Source organism: Oryctolagus cuniculus, chromosome 5, assembly GCF_051225735.1.
Source record: "Oryctolagus cuniculus isolate XC-2025 breed Fujian yellow rabbit chromosome 5, ASM5122573v1, whole genome shotgun sequence".
Classification (NCBI taxonomy): domain Eukaryota; kingdom Metazoa; phylum Chordata; class Mammalia; order Lagomorpha; family Leporidae; genus Oryctolagus; species Oryctolagus cuniculus.
This window is the reverse complement of record NC_142871.1, coordinates 83,915,894-83,933,960: the sequence shown is the minus strand read 5'-3', so window position 1 is coordinate 83,933,960 and position 18,067 is coordinate 83,915,894.

The following is an 18,067-nucleotide window of genomic DNA, read 5'->3' as shown; positions in this document are numbered from 1 at the left end:
CTGAGGCAACATCTTTCAGCTGAGATGGCTAGAAAGGCTATAGGCTTGGAAATGAGTTCTGATCATGATCCACACTGGGAGAGAAAGTAACAACTATAAGTATAATTAAATAGCCACACAATGGGACTAGATGTTTGGTTCAGCAGTTGTGATACTGCCTGGGCATCTCACTGCATGTATTGGAGTGTCTGAGTCCAAGTCCACACTGCATTTCCAAATCTAGCTTCTTGCTGACGTACACACTGGGGGAGCATGTCTGAGATACAACCACATAGAGAAAAGTGTAGCATAAGAATGGAGCGACAAATAGTATTTTACACTTTGTGTTTCTGTGTGGGTGCAAACTGGAAATCTTTACTTAATATATGCTAAATTGATCTTCTGTATATAAAGATAATTGAAAATTAATCTTGATGTGAATGGAAGGGAAGAGGGAGTAGGAGAGGGGAGTGTTGTGGGTGGGAGGGAAGTTATGGGGGGGGGAAGCTATTGTAATCCATAAGCTGTACTTGGAAATTTATGTTCATTAAATAAAATAAAATAAAAAATCAAAAAAAAAGAAAATCAAGAAGGCAAGAAACACAAAGTAGGCACTCAAATAGTCAAAATTTAATGAAATTCTGAAGACATTTGTTCCTTCACATTGATAATTAACAGTCATGTAACTAATGTTGGTATATCACCCCTTACCTAAAATGGAGAATAAATAAATTTGTCCAGAAAAAAAAAAGAATGGAGCAAGACAGAGCTCTAATTTTTTTTAATTTTTTTATCCCTGAATTGAGCTATCCCTGAGCCTTCAGAGTTCTACACTATGCAAGTTCATTTAGTTAAGTTTTCTGTCTCTTGCAATTAAAGAGTTCCTAACTCATGCAGTAAGGCAGGAGAACAAGTTAAAAGATGAGGAAAATAATACAGATGAGAAATGAGAAGGAGCTGAACCAAGAAGCAGAAATGAAGAAAATAGTTACAAAAGTTAAAGAATCTAGGAGGTAGCAATTCAGGATTTAGTAGTTGGTTAAATGTGAAGGTGAGAAAGAATTACAGATATGATGATCCCAGGTTTTTAACTTGATTGACAGGACAGTGCCATTCATCAACTTAGAGGACAGTTGAAATAGAGATTTGAGGGAAAAGAGAAAGTCTGATTTTGAATGTGTTGAACTAGGTCCTCTGAAATATCCAGTTGGAGATGTAGAGTAAGCAGTTGGATAATGACTTCATAAGTCAGAAAACTCTGAACAAACGTGAGAATTGAAGTAACAGGTGTAGCTTACAGATTCCCACAACTCAAGACAATTTTAGACACTCAAGGATTCCAAGATGGGAACAATCAATGAATACGAACCCCCCAAAAAAAAACTGGTGCTCAGAGAGGGTACAATTTATATTTTTGGTAAAATTCTTGTTTGTGTAGAACTGTTCAGGACATAGCACCTCCCATATTTCAGTCAATGGGGCAATTGCAAATGCCTGCATATACTGTAATTCCAAGCACTTCCTGCAGGGGTAGTATCATCTTCTATATACCACGTGAATGAATTACCATCACCATTGAATGGATCTATACACTAACATGTACCCTACTACTGTCTCCTTCCACAAATGTGAATAAAAATAATGTTATGGTTTGGATAATGGTTTGAGTGGTCCCAGAGGCCCATGTATTATTGGGAACTTGACTCCCAGAATCTTATGCTAGTAGCTAATAGATTAATGTTCATGGATTAAAGGTAGACATGATCTAATTATGACACGTGGGAGATGGGCTCGTAAGTGTCTTTGGGTCACTGGGTAATACCTTCAGAAGGTAGTTCTTGCAAGAGGGTTCATTATAAAACCTGAGTTGGGCCTAGCAGCTCTTACTCTGCTTCCTGGATTGTCATGTGATCATTCCTTCACACACACTCCGCTATTACCAGCCTGCATCATTTGCCAGACTAATGGAGCTGCCCAGTTTTAGACTGTGAGCCTCCAAATCTGTAAGCCTAAATAAACCTTCTTCATTCCTAAGTAATTTTTCTCTGGTGTTTTAAAGCAATCAAAAGCTGACCAATAGTAACTTACTTATAAGTAAAATTAAATAGCCATACAACAGGGATGGATTTTGGTACAGTGGGTAGGGCACATCCCATACTAGAGTGCCTGGATTCAAGTCCTGGCTCAATTTTAGAGTCCACCTTATAGCTAATGGGCACCTTGGAAGGCAACAGATGAGGGCTCAAGTAATTTGTTCTCTGTCACCCACATGGGAGACCTGGCTTCATTCTATCCTGGCCTTGGATGATGCAGACATTCAAGGATTGAACCAGCGGATGGGAGATCTCCATTTGTCTCTGTCTCTCTGCCTTTCAAATAAAATGTTTTTAACAAAGAAAAGAAAAGCTCACACGATGAATCTAGTTCTGAAGAAACTAGGCTGCCCCGCACTGTGTCCTGCCTGCCTGTCTGTCCTCTTCTCAGAACTCCAGTCCTCCAAGACCAGTGCCTAGAAGTTCTAGCTCAGCAGCCACCTTCACCCCATGAATGCAAACTCTGCATAAATATAAATGTACGTGAATACTGTGTTACAATACATCTAAACTTGTGTCTCTTTGCAGGTGAGTACTCTGATATGTGCTACTCGCACCATTTATAGGTTTGAGAAAATGATGACTGTCATCCAGAATAACCAATATGCTTTGCAAATGAGATTCTAGTAATGTAAAAGTCACTTTAACTGCAAATGAGTGGGTTTCCATGTGTGAGTAGTAACTTACCCATGTGTGGGGAGTGACATATAATGTAGGGTTTGTAAAAACCTCTGATGATGATGAGTATAGAAAAGACATTCCTGAAGTGTTATGATTGGCTCCTTGAATCAATGAGTAATAGGTACCTCTCAGACTAATTTGAAAGCCTTCATTTTTCTTGACAAGCTTTTTAATTTGCATAGTACCACGAATTAACGTGTATGTAAACACAGCAATTTGATGAATTAAATGTATTAAATAAAATACATTGAATGCACACTATTTTATACACTTCTTGGTTTTGAAATAAGAATCTCAAGAAAATTAAGTTGTCTTTGTCTTTCAAAGCACAAGCTGCAGGAGGCTGATTATTTCCTCCTATTGCTATTGGGATAGGAGCCACTCTGAGGGGAAAATGAGAAGAAAAAGAGAAACTAACACAGGGCTAAGAGTAGAGGAAGTGCCCCTGTCTGTCAGCGCCGTATCTTCACAGGCTGCAGGACAGTTTTCAGGCCCACAACCTACGAAACTAAGACTGACACGAAGAAAAACCCCTGATGCAATGTGCTTGTTAACAACTTAACATCTGGTGAACAATTCACGGTGCCCTTACTTAATCTCCGAGTGGAGTCACTGTGTACGGGACTGTCACTGCATATGGGACTACAGGACTTGCTTTTCCTTCCCAATTCATCATCACTAAAACAGAGATGATGAGAGGTTGCAAAATAAACTAGAAAAAGTCTCTCCACCACACTGGCTAGCATGTGTGCTACAGTGTGATGCTACAGAGTGTGAAAAGGAAGCTCAATAAGTGCAGGGCCATTTACCAGAAAGCAGAGTGGCTTATAATTGGGCAGTGGAGAGATGATCCTTACATCTACTAAAACTTGAAAGAAGGCACAAATGTAGGTGTAAAGCAATGTTTTTGATGCATGCTCAGTTATTTTCTTCAAAGAATCGCATTTGCTTTCTATTCAGCAGTGTCATCCTCAATGTCCCAGAATGTACTGTTTGTCCTGCAGTGGACAGAATCCTATTAAGGACAACCTGCCGCCTGCAACAACCTCATCAACAATGAAAGCCTCCCATGAATTAAAAAAGACAAAGTTATTTTTAAGTGTGCTTCATAAACAAACAAATGAGATTAATGCTCTTGTGATATCACACACATCAAGGGCAATTCTTTAACCTGTTATTATTCCAGTGAAAATTAGATTTCCCAATTTCATTTTATGTATAAAATAATTAATTAAAATGAATTACAGTATTATCAATAGTAGTATTACTAGCATTGTTGACAGAAATGTTGCCAGGGGGGTGGAAAGTATCATTATAGGCTTAAAACTGTACATATGAAACACATTAAATCTGTTCTCTTTACATAAATAAAACAAGGAAAAAACATTACAGCACAGCTGGCAAACAAGAGCTCACAAAAAGTATTATCAGTATTATATACTGAAAACCTCCTTTTTATCCTGGATTAATTCTACTAATTATTTCCCCATTCATTGTTGAGAACATTAAAATCACAAAACCAAGAGACATGCCAGAGATTACCCAAGTGAGAAGTAGTAAGACAAGGATTGAGGCTAACTCCAAGAACCTCACTTTCTCTGTACATATCCTTATGCTGGTGATTATCAACCTTTAGGATACATCAGAATTAACTAGAGGACTCACTAAAACACAAATTCTGGGTCCCACCCCAGAGCTGCTTTCTCAGAAGGTCTGGATGGGACTCAAGGGTATGCATTTACAGCAAGTGTCCGACTGGTGTTCATGCTTCTTAAAGAGGTTGCACCTGGAGAGCTACTGCTCCATTGTCACATGTGTCTTCGTCATCCTTCTGTTCTTTGAAGGCTGACTGACTGACCTTGTACTCAGAAAATCAAAGTACTAACTCCTCCCTGGTTCTGCTTTCCCCAATACAGTCAAAAGACATAAATATAATATGGGTCTGTACTAAAGATGGAAAAATGTTGGGTGATGGAACATCATCAAAAATTAATGTCCCTGATATGCACACAGACTCTGAAAGGCAATTGCATGGATGAGGAAAAGGTGCCCCTTCAAAGAAGTCCCTTGAGGACTTATTCCAAAGATGTTACTGAATATGCTTCACACAGTAAATCTTTATCCCTTGAGGAAACAACCAACAGTCACCTGATATCTAATGAAGTAGCTAAACAAATAGAGCTTATCACTTTGGATTTTTAAACAAGACATGTTTTCTTGAGTACCCTTTAGACTAATCATGAGTAAAATTCCAAAGGAAGTGATTTAAACTTCCATAGAGTGATGGCAGGTTTCCAGTGTAACTGCTTCTTGTATATGGAAAGAATTTGAACTGAACAACTGCAAGACTCCTTGGAACTCTGACATGAAACACAATAGCAAGCTTCATCAAAAGTAGTCTCAACTCTTTTTTATGTTTAATTGTTTATTGAAAAGTAAGAAGATAGAGATAAACACAGAGCTCTATCATCTGCTAGTTTTCTCCCCCAAATGCCCTCAAGAGCCAGGGCTGGCGGCTGGCACTGTGGCATAGCCGGTAAAGCTGTTGTCTGCAGTTCTGGCATCTCTTATGGGCACTGGTTCAAGTTCCAGCTGCCCCACTTCTGATCCAGCTCTCAGGTATGGCCTGGGAAAGCAGCAGAAGATGATCCAATTGCTTGGGCCCTTACACCTGCACGGGAAACCTGGAAGAAGCTCCTGGCTCCTAGCTTCAAGTCGGCCCAGCTCCTGCCGTTGCAGCCATTTGGGGAATGGACCAGTGGATGAAAGATTCTCTCTCTCTCTCTCTCTCTCTCTCTCTCTCTTTAACTCTGCTTTTCAAATAAGTAAATAAATCTTTAAAAAAAATAACCAGGGCTGAGCCAAACTGAGGCCAGGAACCAGGGACTCAATGTGGGTGGCAGGGACCTAAATACTCAAGCCAATACTTGCTGCTTCCCAGGGTGGGCATTGGCAAGAAACTGGAATTTGTAGTGGAGCTGGGACTTGAACCTAGGCACTCTGTAAGGGACATGAACATTCCAGGCAGTGTCTTAACCACTGAGCAAAACATTCACCCCAGTCTCATTTTTTATTAGTTAATGTTGTCAATTACAAGGTACACAAATTCCACGGGAAATAAGTTATATGCAATATCTTTAAATAAACATTTTAAGAGCCTAGCAACATGCACAGGGAAAATGTGAACAAATCGTCAGTGTGTGACTTGATGCATTTTCAGAATTAATGTCTCCCTGAACTTACCAGCAGGCTGACATGGAATGCCACCACTTCCCCAGAGTCTCCAACTTCATGTCCACTCCCATCACAACTCCTCTGAGGCAACCATTATTCTGACTTCACTCAGTTTGCTTTTTTGAACTTCAGACAACCCTTTTGTATCTGTTTTGTGTCACCCAATACTATACTTAAGAAATTCCCCCATACTATTGGTATAGCAATAGTGGATTGCTCCCACTGTGATATAGTATTGTATTGCATGAATATACCATAATTTTTTTATCCTTTTTGCTTTTAAAGAATATCTAGGCTGGCGCCGCGGCTCACTAGACTAATCCTGAACCTAGCGGCGCTGGCACATCGGGTTCTAGTCCCGGTTGGGGCGCCAGATTCTGTCCCGGTTGCCCCTCTTTCAGGCCAGCTCTCTGCTGTGGCCAGGGAGTGCAGTGGAGGATGGCCCAAGTGCTTGGGCCCTGCACCCCATGGGAGACCAGGAGAAGCACCTGGCTCCTGCCTTTTGATCAGCGCAGTGCGCCGGCCGCAGTGCGCCGGCTGCGGCGGCCATTGGAGGGTGAACCAACGGCAAAAGGAAAACCTTTCTCTCTGTCTCTCTCTCTCACTGTCCACTCTGCCTGTCAAAAAATAAATAAATTAATTAATTAATTAAAAAAATATCTAAACGATCTTGGACATGCCTTTTGTACCACCCTACATGCATGTCACCCAAGAGCAAAATTGCTGAGTAAGCAATATGCCTATGTTCACTTTAATAGATTCTGTCAGTTCTCCAAAGTGCTGTGTCAGTGTAGTCTCCCTTCCACAGTGTACAAGACACTGCTGCATGTTTTGCCAGCATACAGCATGGTCTACATATTTAAGTTTACTCATCCTGGTAAGTGTGCAGTGGTACCTTTTACTGACCATTTGCATTTATCTGTTTGACCAAGTTCTTTTCACATGTTTATTGGCCACATGGGTATTCTCTAAGAACCTGTTCAAACTTTTTTTGCTATTTTTTCTACTGGTTCAAATGCCTTTTTTTACTTACTTTGGTAATTTTACAATATAATTTGGATATGTATTAGGTGCCAATTCCAAGTGTATGCTTTGAAACTCTCTCTCCTGTGCTTGCCTTTTCACTCACTTAATGGTGACTTAATAATTATAAGTTCTTAAATTTTTTCCACTCGTTTAGTGTTTAACTTTATTTTTCATTACTTTTTATTTATTAATATATAGAGAGCAGATTTCATGTTTCATAGATACAATTCCAAGAATATGATACTATCCTCCTTCCATTCTTTCATTTTGTTTCTTTTAATTTTTTGATAGCATATTTTCTTTTTTTAAAAAAAGAGATTTGTTTATTTTTACTTGAAAGTCAGAGTTACACAGAGAGAGAAGGAGAGGCAGAGAGAGAGAGAGAGAGAGATCTTCCATCCACCGGTTCACTCCCCAATTGGTCAAAAGGGCCGGAGCTGAACCGATCCAAAACCAGGAGCCAGGAGCTTCTTCCAGGTCTCCCATGCAGGTTCAGGTGCCCAAGGGCATGGACCATCTTCTACTAATTTCCCAGGCCATAGCAGAGAGCTGGATCAGAAGCGGAGCAGCCGGGACACAAACCGGCACCAATATGGGATGTTGGCACTTCAGGCAACAGCTTTACCCACTACACCACAGAGCCAGCCCCGTGATAGCATATTTTCAATTTACTTTATAATCACAGACCAAATTCTCTTCCAAAACAAAAAGCTCTACAAGTGAATAGAAAGACCATGTTTCCACAGAAGTATAGGTAAGATTTACAGACAAAAATCACAAGAAGTCAGTTTAGCTCAACATATAATAAGGTTTTTTGTACTGTATATATTAGTAACAACAAATCAGAGAGAATGCATGACATTTGTCTTTTTGGGGCTGGCTTATTTCACTAAGCATAATAATTTCCATTTAAATACATTTTGTTACAAAAGACAGGATTTCCTTTTTGTTATGCCTGAGTAATACTCCATTGTAAATATATACCACATTTTCTTTATCCATGCATCAGCTGATACTCATCTGGGTTGATTCCACATTTTAACAATTGTGAATCGAGATGCTGTAAATATGGGGCTATAGATAACATTTTCATATGTTGATTTCATTTCCTTTGGGTATAGTCTCAAGAGTGGGGTGGCTGGATCATATGGTAGATCTGTTTTCATATATGAGGAATTTCTAAACTGTTTTCCACAGTGGTTTTACTAGTTTACATTCTCACCAATACTGTATAAGGGAACCTTTAACATCCTGACCAGAAGTTTTTTTTTTCTGTTTTGTTTTGTTTTGTTTTTTTGTCTTTTTGGATGATAGCTGTTCTAATTGGGGTAAGATAAAACCTCACTGTGGTTTTTATTTGCATTTCCTTGATTGCTAGTGATCCTAAACATTTTTTATCAGTCTGTAGGCCATTTGTATTTCATCCTTTGAAAACTGCCTGTTTATGTCCTTTGCCCATTTCTTAACTGGGTTGTTTGTTGTTGTTGTTCAGTTTCTTGGGCATCTTATATATTTTATTAGAAACATAATTTGTAAATATTTTCTCCCATTCTGTTAGTTGCCTCTTCACTTTGTTAAGTGTTTGCTATGCTGTGCAGAATTTTCAATTTGATGTAATCCGATTCATCTGTTTTTCCTTTGAGTGCCTGTGCTTCTGGGGTCTTTTCCAAGAAGGCTTTGCCTATGTCAATGTCTTGCGAAGTTTCCCCTATGTTTTTCTTAATAATTTGGTGGTTTCAGGTCTTAGGTTTAGGTCCTTGGTCCATTGTGAGTTGATTTTTGTATATAGTGTAAGATAAGTGTCATAATTCTGCATGTGAGATCCAATTTTCGCAACACCATTTGTTGAAGAGACTGTCCTGTTTCCTGGGAAATAGCTCATTTGTCAAAGATTAGTTAATTGTAGATGTGTAGATTAATTTCTGGAGTTCCTGTTTTAATGACTGTTCTATGTGTCAATTGTTGTGCCAGTACCAGGGTGTTTTGATTATAACAGCCCTGTAGTATGTCTTGAAATCTGGTGTTGTGATGCCTCCAGCTTTGTTTTTATTGTTTAATGTTGCTTCATTATTCAGGGTGTCTTGTGTCTCCATGTTAATTTTTGTCACATTTTTTTCTAGATCTGGGAAGAGCATCCTTCTTCTTTTGCTTTTGATTGGTATTTTAAATTGGTATTTTTTTTGGGATCACATTAATTCTGTACACTGTTTTGAGTAGTATGGATGTTTTGATAATATTAATTCTTGCAATCCATGAACATGTAATCTTTTTCCCATTCTTTTTTGGTCTGCTCTACTTCTTTCCTTAATGTTTTCTAATTTTCATTGTGGAGCTATTTCACATCGTTGGTTAAATTTATCCCAATATATGTAAATTTTTTGTAGCTATTGTTAATGAGACTGATCTTAGAAGCTCTTTCTCAGCTATGGCATTGTTTGTATATACAAAGGCTATTGTTTTTTTGTACATTGATTATATATCCTGCAACCTTAACACACTGTCTTATGAGTTCCAATAGTCTCTTAATGGAATCTTTTACTTCCCTTATATATAGAATCATGTCATTTGCAAAAAGGGATAATTTGACTTTCCTCCTTTCTAATTTGTATACCTTTGATTTCTTTTTCTTGCCCAATAACTCTAGCTAATACTTCCAAAACTATATCAAAATACAAGGGTGAAAGTAGGAATCCTTGTGTGAGTCTAGGTCTTGATAGAAAATCTTCTGGGGGCCGGCACTGTGGTGTAGCGGGTAAAACCGCTGTCTGCAATGTTGGCATTCCATATGGGTGCCGGTTTGAGTTCTGGCTGCTCCACTTCCAACCCAGCTCTTTGCTATCTCCTGGGAAGATGGCCCAAGTCGTTGGGCCCCTGCACCCACGTGGGAGACCTGGATAAAGCTCCTGGCTCCTGGCTTCAGATCAGCACAGCTCCGGCCATTGAGATGAATTGGGGAGCGAATCAGCAGATGGAAGGCCTCTCTCTCTCTCTTTGCCTCTCCTTTTCTCTCTGTGTATTCTTGAATTTCAAATAAATAAATATTTATTTTTTAAAAAAAGAAAAGTTTCCAGCTTTTCCACATTAAATATGATGCTGACTGTGACTTTGTCATAAATTGTATTAATTGTGTTGAGATATGTTTTTTTCTACACCCAATTTGCTTAGGGTTTTTATTATGAAAAGTTGTTATAATTAGTCAAATGCATCTTCTTTATCTTTTGAGATAATCATATGGTTTTCATTCTTCAATTTATTGGTGTGATGTATCACAATTGTTCATTTGCATATGTTGAACCATCCCTGAACCCTGGGAACAATCACACTGGTAGGGTGGATAATCCTTTTGATGTGTTGTTTGATTTGATTAGCTAGTATTTATTGAGCATTTTTGCACCTATGTTCATCAGGGATATTGGTCTACAGTTCTCTTTCATTGTTATATCTATTTCTGATTTTGGATTTAAGGTGATGCTGGCTTCATAGAAGGAATTTGGGAGGATTCTCTCCCTTTCAGTTGATTTGAATAGTTTAAGAACATTTAGGATTCATTTTTCTTTGAAAGTGTGGTAGATGCAGCACTAACATTCCATATGGGCACCATTTCAAGTCCTAACTGCTCCAGTTCCAATCCAGCTCTCTGCTAATATGCCTGGGAAAGCACAGGATGATGGGCCAAATCCTTGGGCCCATATATCCATGTTGGAGATCTTGATGAAGCTCCTGGCTCCTGCCTTCAGTTTGGTTTATTCTTGGCAATTATAGCCATTCGGGAAGTGAACCAGCAGATGGAAGATCTCTTTCTATGTCTTCCTTTCTCTCTCTCTCTGTAACTCTTCCTTTCAAATAAATAAAATAAGTCTTTTAAAAAAGGGAAAAAAGATTAAAAAGAAGCAAATATATAAATAATGTTTTTAAAAAAGAATTCAGCACTGAAGCCATCTGGGTCTAAACATTTTCTGTTTTTGTTATTTGGGGGTCTTTACTATTGTTTCGATCTCTTTATTGGTTATTTGTCCATTTAGGTTGTCTATGTCTTAGTGCCTCTATTTTGGTACAATTGCATGTCTAGAAATCTATCCATTTCTTCTAAATGTACAAGGTTGCTGGCATACAGTTGTTTGTAGTAATGCCTGATTATTCTTACTTCTGTGGTATCAGCTGTAACATCATTTTCTTCATCTCTGATTTTATATATTTGGGTCTTCTCTCTTACACTTTTATTTATTTACTATTTGGTTAGTTGGGCTAATGGTGTATCAGGATTGTTTATTTTTTCAAAAAGCCAGCTTTTCACTTCACTGATCTTTTTTGTTTGCTTAAATGTTGATGTTTTTGTTCTCTAATTTTAATAATTTCTTTCTTCCTACTAATTTGGGGTTTGGCTTATTGTTGTTTTTCTAGGTCCTTGAGATGAATTGCTTCATCATTTATTTGACACCTTTTCAATTTCGATATAAGCCCTAACTGCTACAAACTTTCCTCTTAACATTACTTTTGGCGGAGCCAAGATGGCGGAATAGTGAGGGCGCGCACCGATAGTCCGGGAAAATTTAGTTTAATAAAAGGGGAGTTACGGTAGCCACAGAAAAAAGAACCAGGAAAAAATTGCAGGAGAAACCCTTCTGGATGGAGCAGCCGTGAATCGGAGGACCTACTGGGAGAACAAGGTCGCCCACCGCGCGGAAGCCAAGTCGCGGGACTGAGCCGCAGAAGCCCCAGGGTCTGCGCGCCAGTGCTCCAAGGGGAGTGCATGCCACACAGACAACAGCGGGGAGACTTGGGACACTCAGGGCTCAGAGTCCACACATCGGCGCTGGAAGGGGAGGTGAGCTCAATAACCCGAGACATTGGTGGGGAAACGGGGGTCAGAATCTAGAGGGGGGCCGGAAAGTGCAGCAAACTCACTACCGGAAAGAAGGAAAAAAAAAAAGCTTCGGGGTTTCTCTTCCCCCTAACCTTGCAAAGGTTACAAGGCTGCAACACTTGAAGAATTCCCAAGAGACAAAGAGCAGGCCTCCTCTCTGGATTTACATATCGATGGGGGAGAGCTAAGGAACTGAGTCACTACAATTCAGTAGCCTAGGCAACCCAGAGGGAGTCCAGAGGAGCCAAAGACTGGAAGCTAAATACCATCAATTCTGCACAGCCGTGCCCTTCAGTGTTACTTACCCCCTGAATAAATAAAATAAATAAATAAATAAAAAGAGAGAGATTTACCACGCATAACCTGAGGGTGTCACCTTTGCACACCCTTAACCAGGAAGAACCAGGCAGAGCTCTCAGGCCGCACCCATCTCAAGCCTCCAAGGCTCCTCCAACAGCAGGCAGTCCACTTAACACGGACACAGTATAAAAAAAAAAAAAAGAAAAGAAAAAAAAACGCACAGTGACGCAAGAAGAATTAACTATGCCGAGTAACAAACACAGAAATAGAGGGAGCAAGATCAACGATGACACTATGATGCCTCCAAATAAGCAAAACACCCCAAGCCAAGAGTATGAAGATGATGAGATAGAAGAAATGCAAGATACGGATTTCAAAAAATTTATGATAAGAACATTTAGAAGTTTTCAAAAGCAAATCCTTGAACTACAGAAATCCTTAACGGACAAGATTGAAAATCTCTCTCGTGAAAATGAAATTTTAAGGAAGAGTCAAAACGAAACTCAGAAACTAGTAGAACAGGAAAGTGTTATAGTGAAGAGAAATCAAAATGAAATGAAGAGCTCAATAGATCAAATGACAAACACATTAGAAAGCCTTAAAAACAGAATGGGTGAAGCAGAAGAGAGAATATCGGACTTAGAAGATAGAGCACAGGAAAACATACAGTCAAACGAAAGAAAAGAAGAGGAAATTAGAAACCTAAAAAATATTGTTGGGAATCTACAGGATACTATTAAAAAAACCAACATTCGAGTTCTAGGAGTTCCTGAAGGCATGGAGAGAGAGAACGGATTGGAAGGCCTTTTTAGTGAGATACTAGCAGAGAACTTTCCAGGTTTGGAGAAGGACAGAGATATCCTAGTACAGGAAGCTCATAGAACCCCCAATAAACATGACCAAAAGAGATCCTCACCACGACACGTGGTAATTAAACTTACCACAGTGAAACATAAAGAAAAGATCCTAAAATGTGCAAGAGAGAAACGTCAGATTACTCTCAGAGGATCTCCAATCAGACTCACAGCTGACTTCTCATCAGAAACCCTACAAGCTAGGAGGGAATGGTGAGACATAGCACAGGTGCTAAGAGAGAAAAATTGCCAGCCAAGAATATTATATCCTGCCAAGCTCTCGTTTGTGAATGAAGGTGAAATAAAGACCTTTCATAGCAAACAGAAATTGAAAGACTTTGTGGCCACTCGTCCAGCCCTGCAAAAGATACTTAAAGATGTGCTACACTCAGAAACACAGAAACACGGCCATCAATATGAAAGAAGGGAAAGGAAGAACACCTACCAGTAAAAGAGCATGGGAAGCTCAAAGCATATACTAGAAAATATTTCCGGGAAAATGGCAGGGCAAAGTCACTACGTATCAATTGTCACATTGAACATTAATGGTCTGAATTCTTCAGTTAAAAGACACCGTTTGGCTGACTGGCTCACAGAACACAACCCAACTATTTGTTGCCTACAAGAAACACATCTCTCTAACAAAGAGGCATGCAGACTGAAAGTGAAAGGTTGGAAAAAGATATTCCATGCCAACAGAAACCAAAAAAAGCAGGTGTAGCCATATTAATATCAGACAAAATAAACTTTAATACAAAAACTGTTAAGAGAGACAAAGAGGGACACTATATAATGATTAAGGGTTCAATTCAACAGGAAGATGTAACTATTATAAATGTATATGCACCTAATTACAGGGCACCGGTCTATTTAAAAGATATGTTAAGGGACTTAAAGGGAGATTTAGATTCCAATACAATAGTACTGGGGGACTTCAATACTCCACTCTCAGAAATAGATAGATCAATAGGACAGAAGATCAACAAGGAAACAGCAGATTTAATTGACACTATTGCCCAAATGGATCTAACAGATATCTACAGAACTTTCAACCCTACATCTACAGACTTCACATTCTTCTCAGCAGCGCATGGAACCTTCTCTAGGATTGATCACATACTAGGCCATAAAGCAAGTCTCAGCAAATTTAAAAGAATTAGAATCATACCATGCAGCTTCTCAGACCACAGCAGGATGAAGCTGGAAATTAGCAACTCAGGAAACCCCAGAAAGTATGCAAACACATGGAGACTGAACAACATGCTCCTGAATGAACACTGGGTCATTCAAGAAATCAAAAGAGAAATCAAAAACTTTCTGGAAGTAAATGAAGACAACAACACAACATATCAAAACTTATGGGATACAGCAAAAGCAGTATTGAGAAGCAAATTTATAGCAATAGGTGCCTATATCAAGAAATTGGAAAGGTACCAAATAAATGAGCTTTCAGCGCACCTCAAGGACCTAGAAAAACTGCAGCAAACCAAACCCAAATCTAGTAGGAGAAGAGAAATAATTAAAACCAGAGAAGAAATTAACAGGATTGAATCCAAAAAAAAAATTACAAAAAATCAGCCAAGTGAGAAGCTGGTTTTTTGAAAAAATAAACAAAATTGACACCCCATTGGCCCAACTAACTAAAAAAAGAAGAGAAAAGACCCAAATCAATAAAATCAGAGATGAAAAAGGAAACGTAACAACAGACACCACAGAAATAAAAAGAATCATCAGAAATTACTACAAGGACCTGTATGCCAGCAAACAGGAAAACCTATCAGAAATGGATAGATTCCTGGACACATGCAACCTACCTAAATTGAACCAGGAAGACATCAAAAACCTAAATAGACCCATAACTGAAACAGAAATTGAAACAGTAATAAAGGCCCTCCCAACAAAGAAAAGCCCAGGACCAGATGGATTCACTGCTGAATTCCACCAGACATTTAAAGAAAAACTAATCCCATTTCTTCTCAAACTATTCAGAACAATCGAAAAAGAGGGAATCCTCCCAAATTCTTTCTATGAAGCCAGCATCACCTTAATCCCTAAGCCAGAGAAAGATGCAGCACTGAAAGAAAATTACAGACCAATATCCCTGATGAACATAGACGCAAAAATCCTCAATAAAATTCTGGCCAATAGAATACAACAACACATCAGGAAAATCATCCACCCAGACAAAGTGGGATTCATCCCTGGTATGCAGGGATGGTTCAACATTCGCAAATCAATCAATGTGATTCACCACATTAACAGACTGCAGAAAAAAAACCATATGATTATCTCAATTGATGAAGAGAAAGCATTTGATAAAATTCAACACCCTTTCATGATGAAAACTCTAAGCAAATTGGGTATAGAAGGAACATTCCTCAATATAATCAAAGCAATTTATAAAAAACCCACAGCCAGCATCCTATTGAATGGGGAAAAGTTGGAAGCATTTCCACTGAAATCTGGCACCAGGCAGGGATGCCCACTCTCACCACTGCTATTTAACATAGTTCTGGAAGTTTTAGCCAGAGCCATCAGACAAGAAAAAGAAATCAAAGGAATACAAATCAAGAAGGAAGAAGTCAAACTATCCCTCTTTGCAGACGATATGATTCTGTACTGAGAGGATCCAAAGAACTCTACTAAGAGACTATTGGAACTCATAGAGGAGTTTGGCAAAGTGGCAGGATATAAAATCAATGCACAAAAATCAACAGCCTTTGTATACACAAGCAATGCCATGACTGAGAAAGAACTGCTAAGATCAATCCCATTCACAATAGCTACAAAAACAATCAAATATCTTGGAATAAACTTAACCAAGGATGTTAAAGATCTCTACGATGAAAATTACAAAACCTTAAAGAAAGAAATAGAAGAGGATACCAAAAAATGGAAAAATCTTCCATGCTCATGGATTGGAAGAATCAACATCATCAAAATGTCCATTCTCCCAAAAGCAATTTATAGATTCAATGCAATCCCAATCAAGATACCAAAGACCTTCTTCGCAGATCTAGAAAAAATGATGCTGAAATTCATATGGAGGCACTAGAGACCTCGAATAGCTAAAGCAATCTTGTACAACAAAAACAAAGCTGGAGGCATCACAATACCAGACTTCAGGACATACTACAGGGCAGTTGTAATTAAAACAGCATGGTACTGGTACAGAAACAGATGGATAGACCAATGGAACAGAATTGAAACACCAGAAATCAATCCAAACATCTACAGCCAACTTATATTTGATCAAGGATCCAAAACTAATTCCTGGAGCAAGGACAGTCTATTCAATAAATGGTGCTGGGAAAACTGGATTTTCAGGTGCAGAAGCATGAAGCAAGACCCCTACCTTACACCTTACACAAAAATCCACTCAACGTGGATTAAAGACCTAAATCTACGTCCTGACACCATCAAGTTACTAGAGAACATTGGAGAAACCATTCAAGATATTGGCACAGGCAAAGAATTTCTGGAAAAGACCCGGAGGCACAGGCAGTCAAAGCCAAAATTAACATTTGGGATTGCATCAAATTGAGAAGTTTCTGTACTGCAAAAGAAACAGTCAGGAGAGTGAAGAGACAACCGACAGAATGGGAAAAAATATTTGCAAACTATGCAACAGATAAAGGGTTAATAACCAGAATCTACAAAGAGATCAAGAAACTCCACAAAAACAAAACCAACAACCCACTTAAGAGATGGGCCAAGGACTTCAATAGACATTTTTCAAAAGAGGAAATCCAAATGGCCAACAGGCACATGAAAAAATGTTCAAGGTCACTAGCAATCAGGGAAATGCAAATCAAAAGCACAATGAGGTTTCACCTCACCCCGGTTAGAATGGCTCACATACAGAAATCTACCAACAACAGATGCTGGCGAGGATGTGGGGAAAAAGGGACACTAACCCACTGTTGGTGGGAATGCAAACTGGTCAAGCCACTATGGAAATCAGTCTGGAGATTCCTCAGAAACCTGAATATAACCCTACCGTTCGACCCAGCCATCCCACTCCTTGGAATTTACCCAAAGGAGTTTAAATTGATAAACAAAAAAGCGGTCTGCACCCTAATGTTTATTGCAGCACAATTCACAATAGCCAAGACCTGGAACCAACCTAAATGCCCATCAATGGTAGACTGGATAAAGAAATTATGGGACATGTATTCTTTAGAATACTATACCGCAGTAAGAAACAACGAAATCCAGTCATTTGCAACAAAATGGAGGAATCTGGAACACATCATGCTGAGTGAAGTAAGCCAGTCCCAAAGGGACAAATACCATATGTTCTCCCTGATCGGTGACAACTGACTGAACACCAAAAAGGAAACCTCCTGAAGTGAAATGGACACTATGAGAAATGGTGACTTGATCAGCATAGCCCTGACTGCTAATGGACAACTTAATACATTATCCCTCATAGTATTTTTTTTTGTCTGTTCTACTTAATATGACTGGTTTAATTCTGTAATTAATACACAGTTATTCGTAAGTGTTGAAAATTAACTGAAATGTGATCCCTGTTAAACATAAGAGTGGGAATAAGAGAGGGAAGAGATGTATAATTTGGGGCATGCTCGGGCTGACTTGCCCCAATTGGTAGAGTTGGAAACATACCAGGGGATTCCAATTCAATCCCATCGAGGTGGCATGTGCCAATGCCATCTCACTATTCCAAGTGATCAATTTCAGTTCACAATTGATCATAATGAAAGGACTAAGAGTCAAAGGGAGCACGTAAACAAGTCTAGTATCTGCTAACACTAACCGATAGAATAAATAAAGGGGAGAGTGATCCAACATGGGAAGTGAGATACTCAGCAGACTCATAGAATGGCGGATGTCCTAAATAGCACTCTGGCCTCAGAACCAGCCCTAAAGGCACTCGGATCTGGCTGAAAAGCCCATGAGAGTATTTCAGGCATGGAAAGCCAAGACACTCTGGCAAAAAGATCTCTGTGAGTGAGATCCCAGTGGAAAGAACAGGTCTTCAAAGAGGGAGGTGCCTTTCTCTGAAGGGAGGA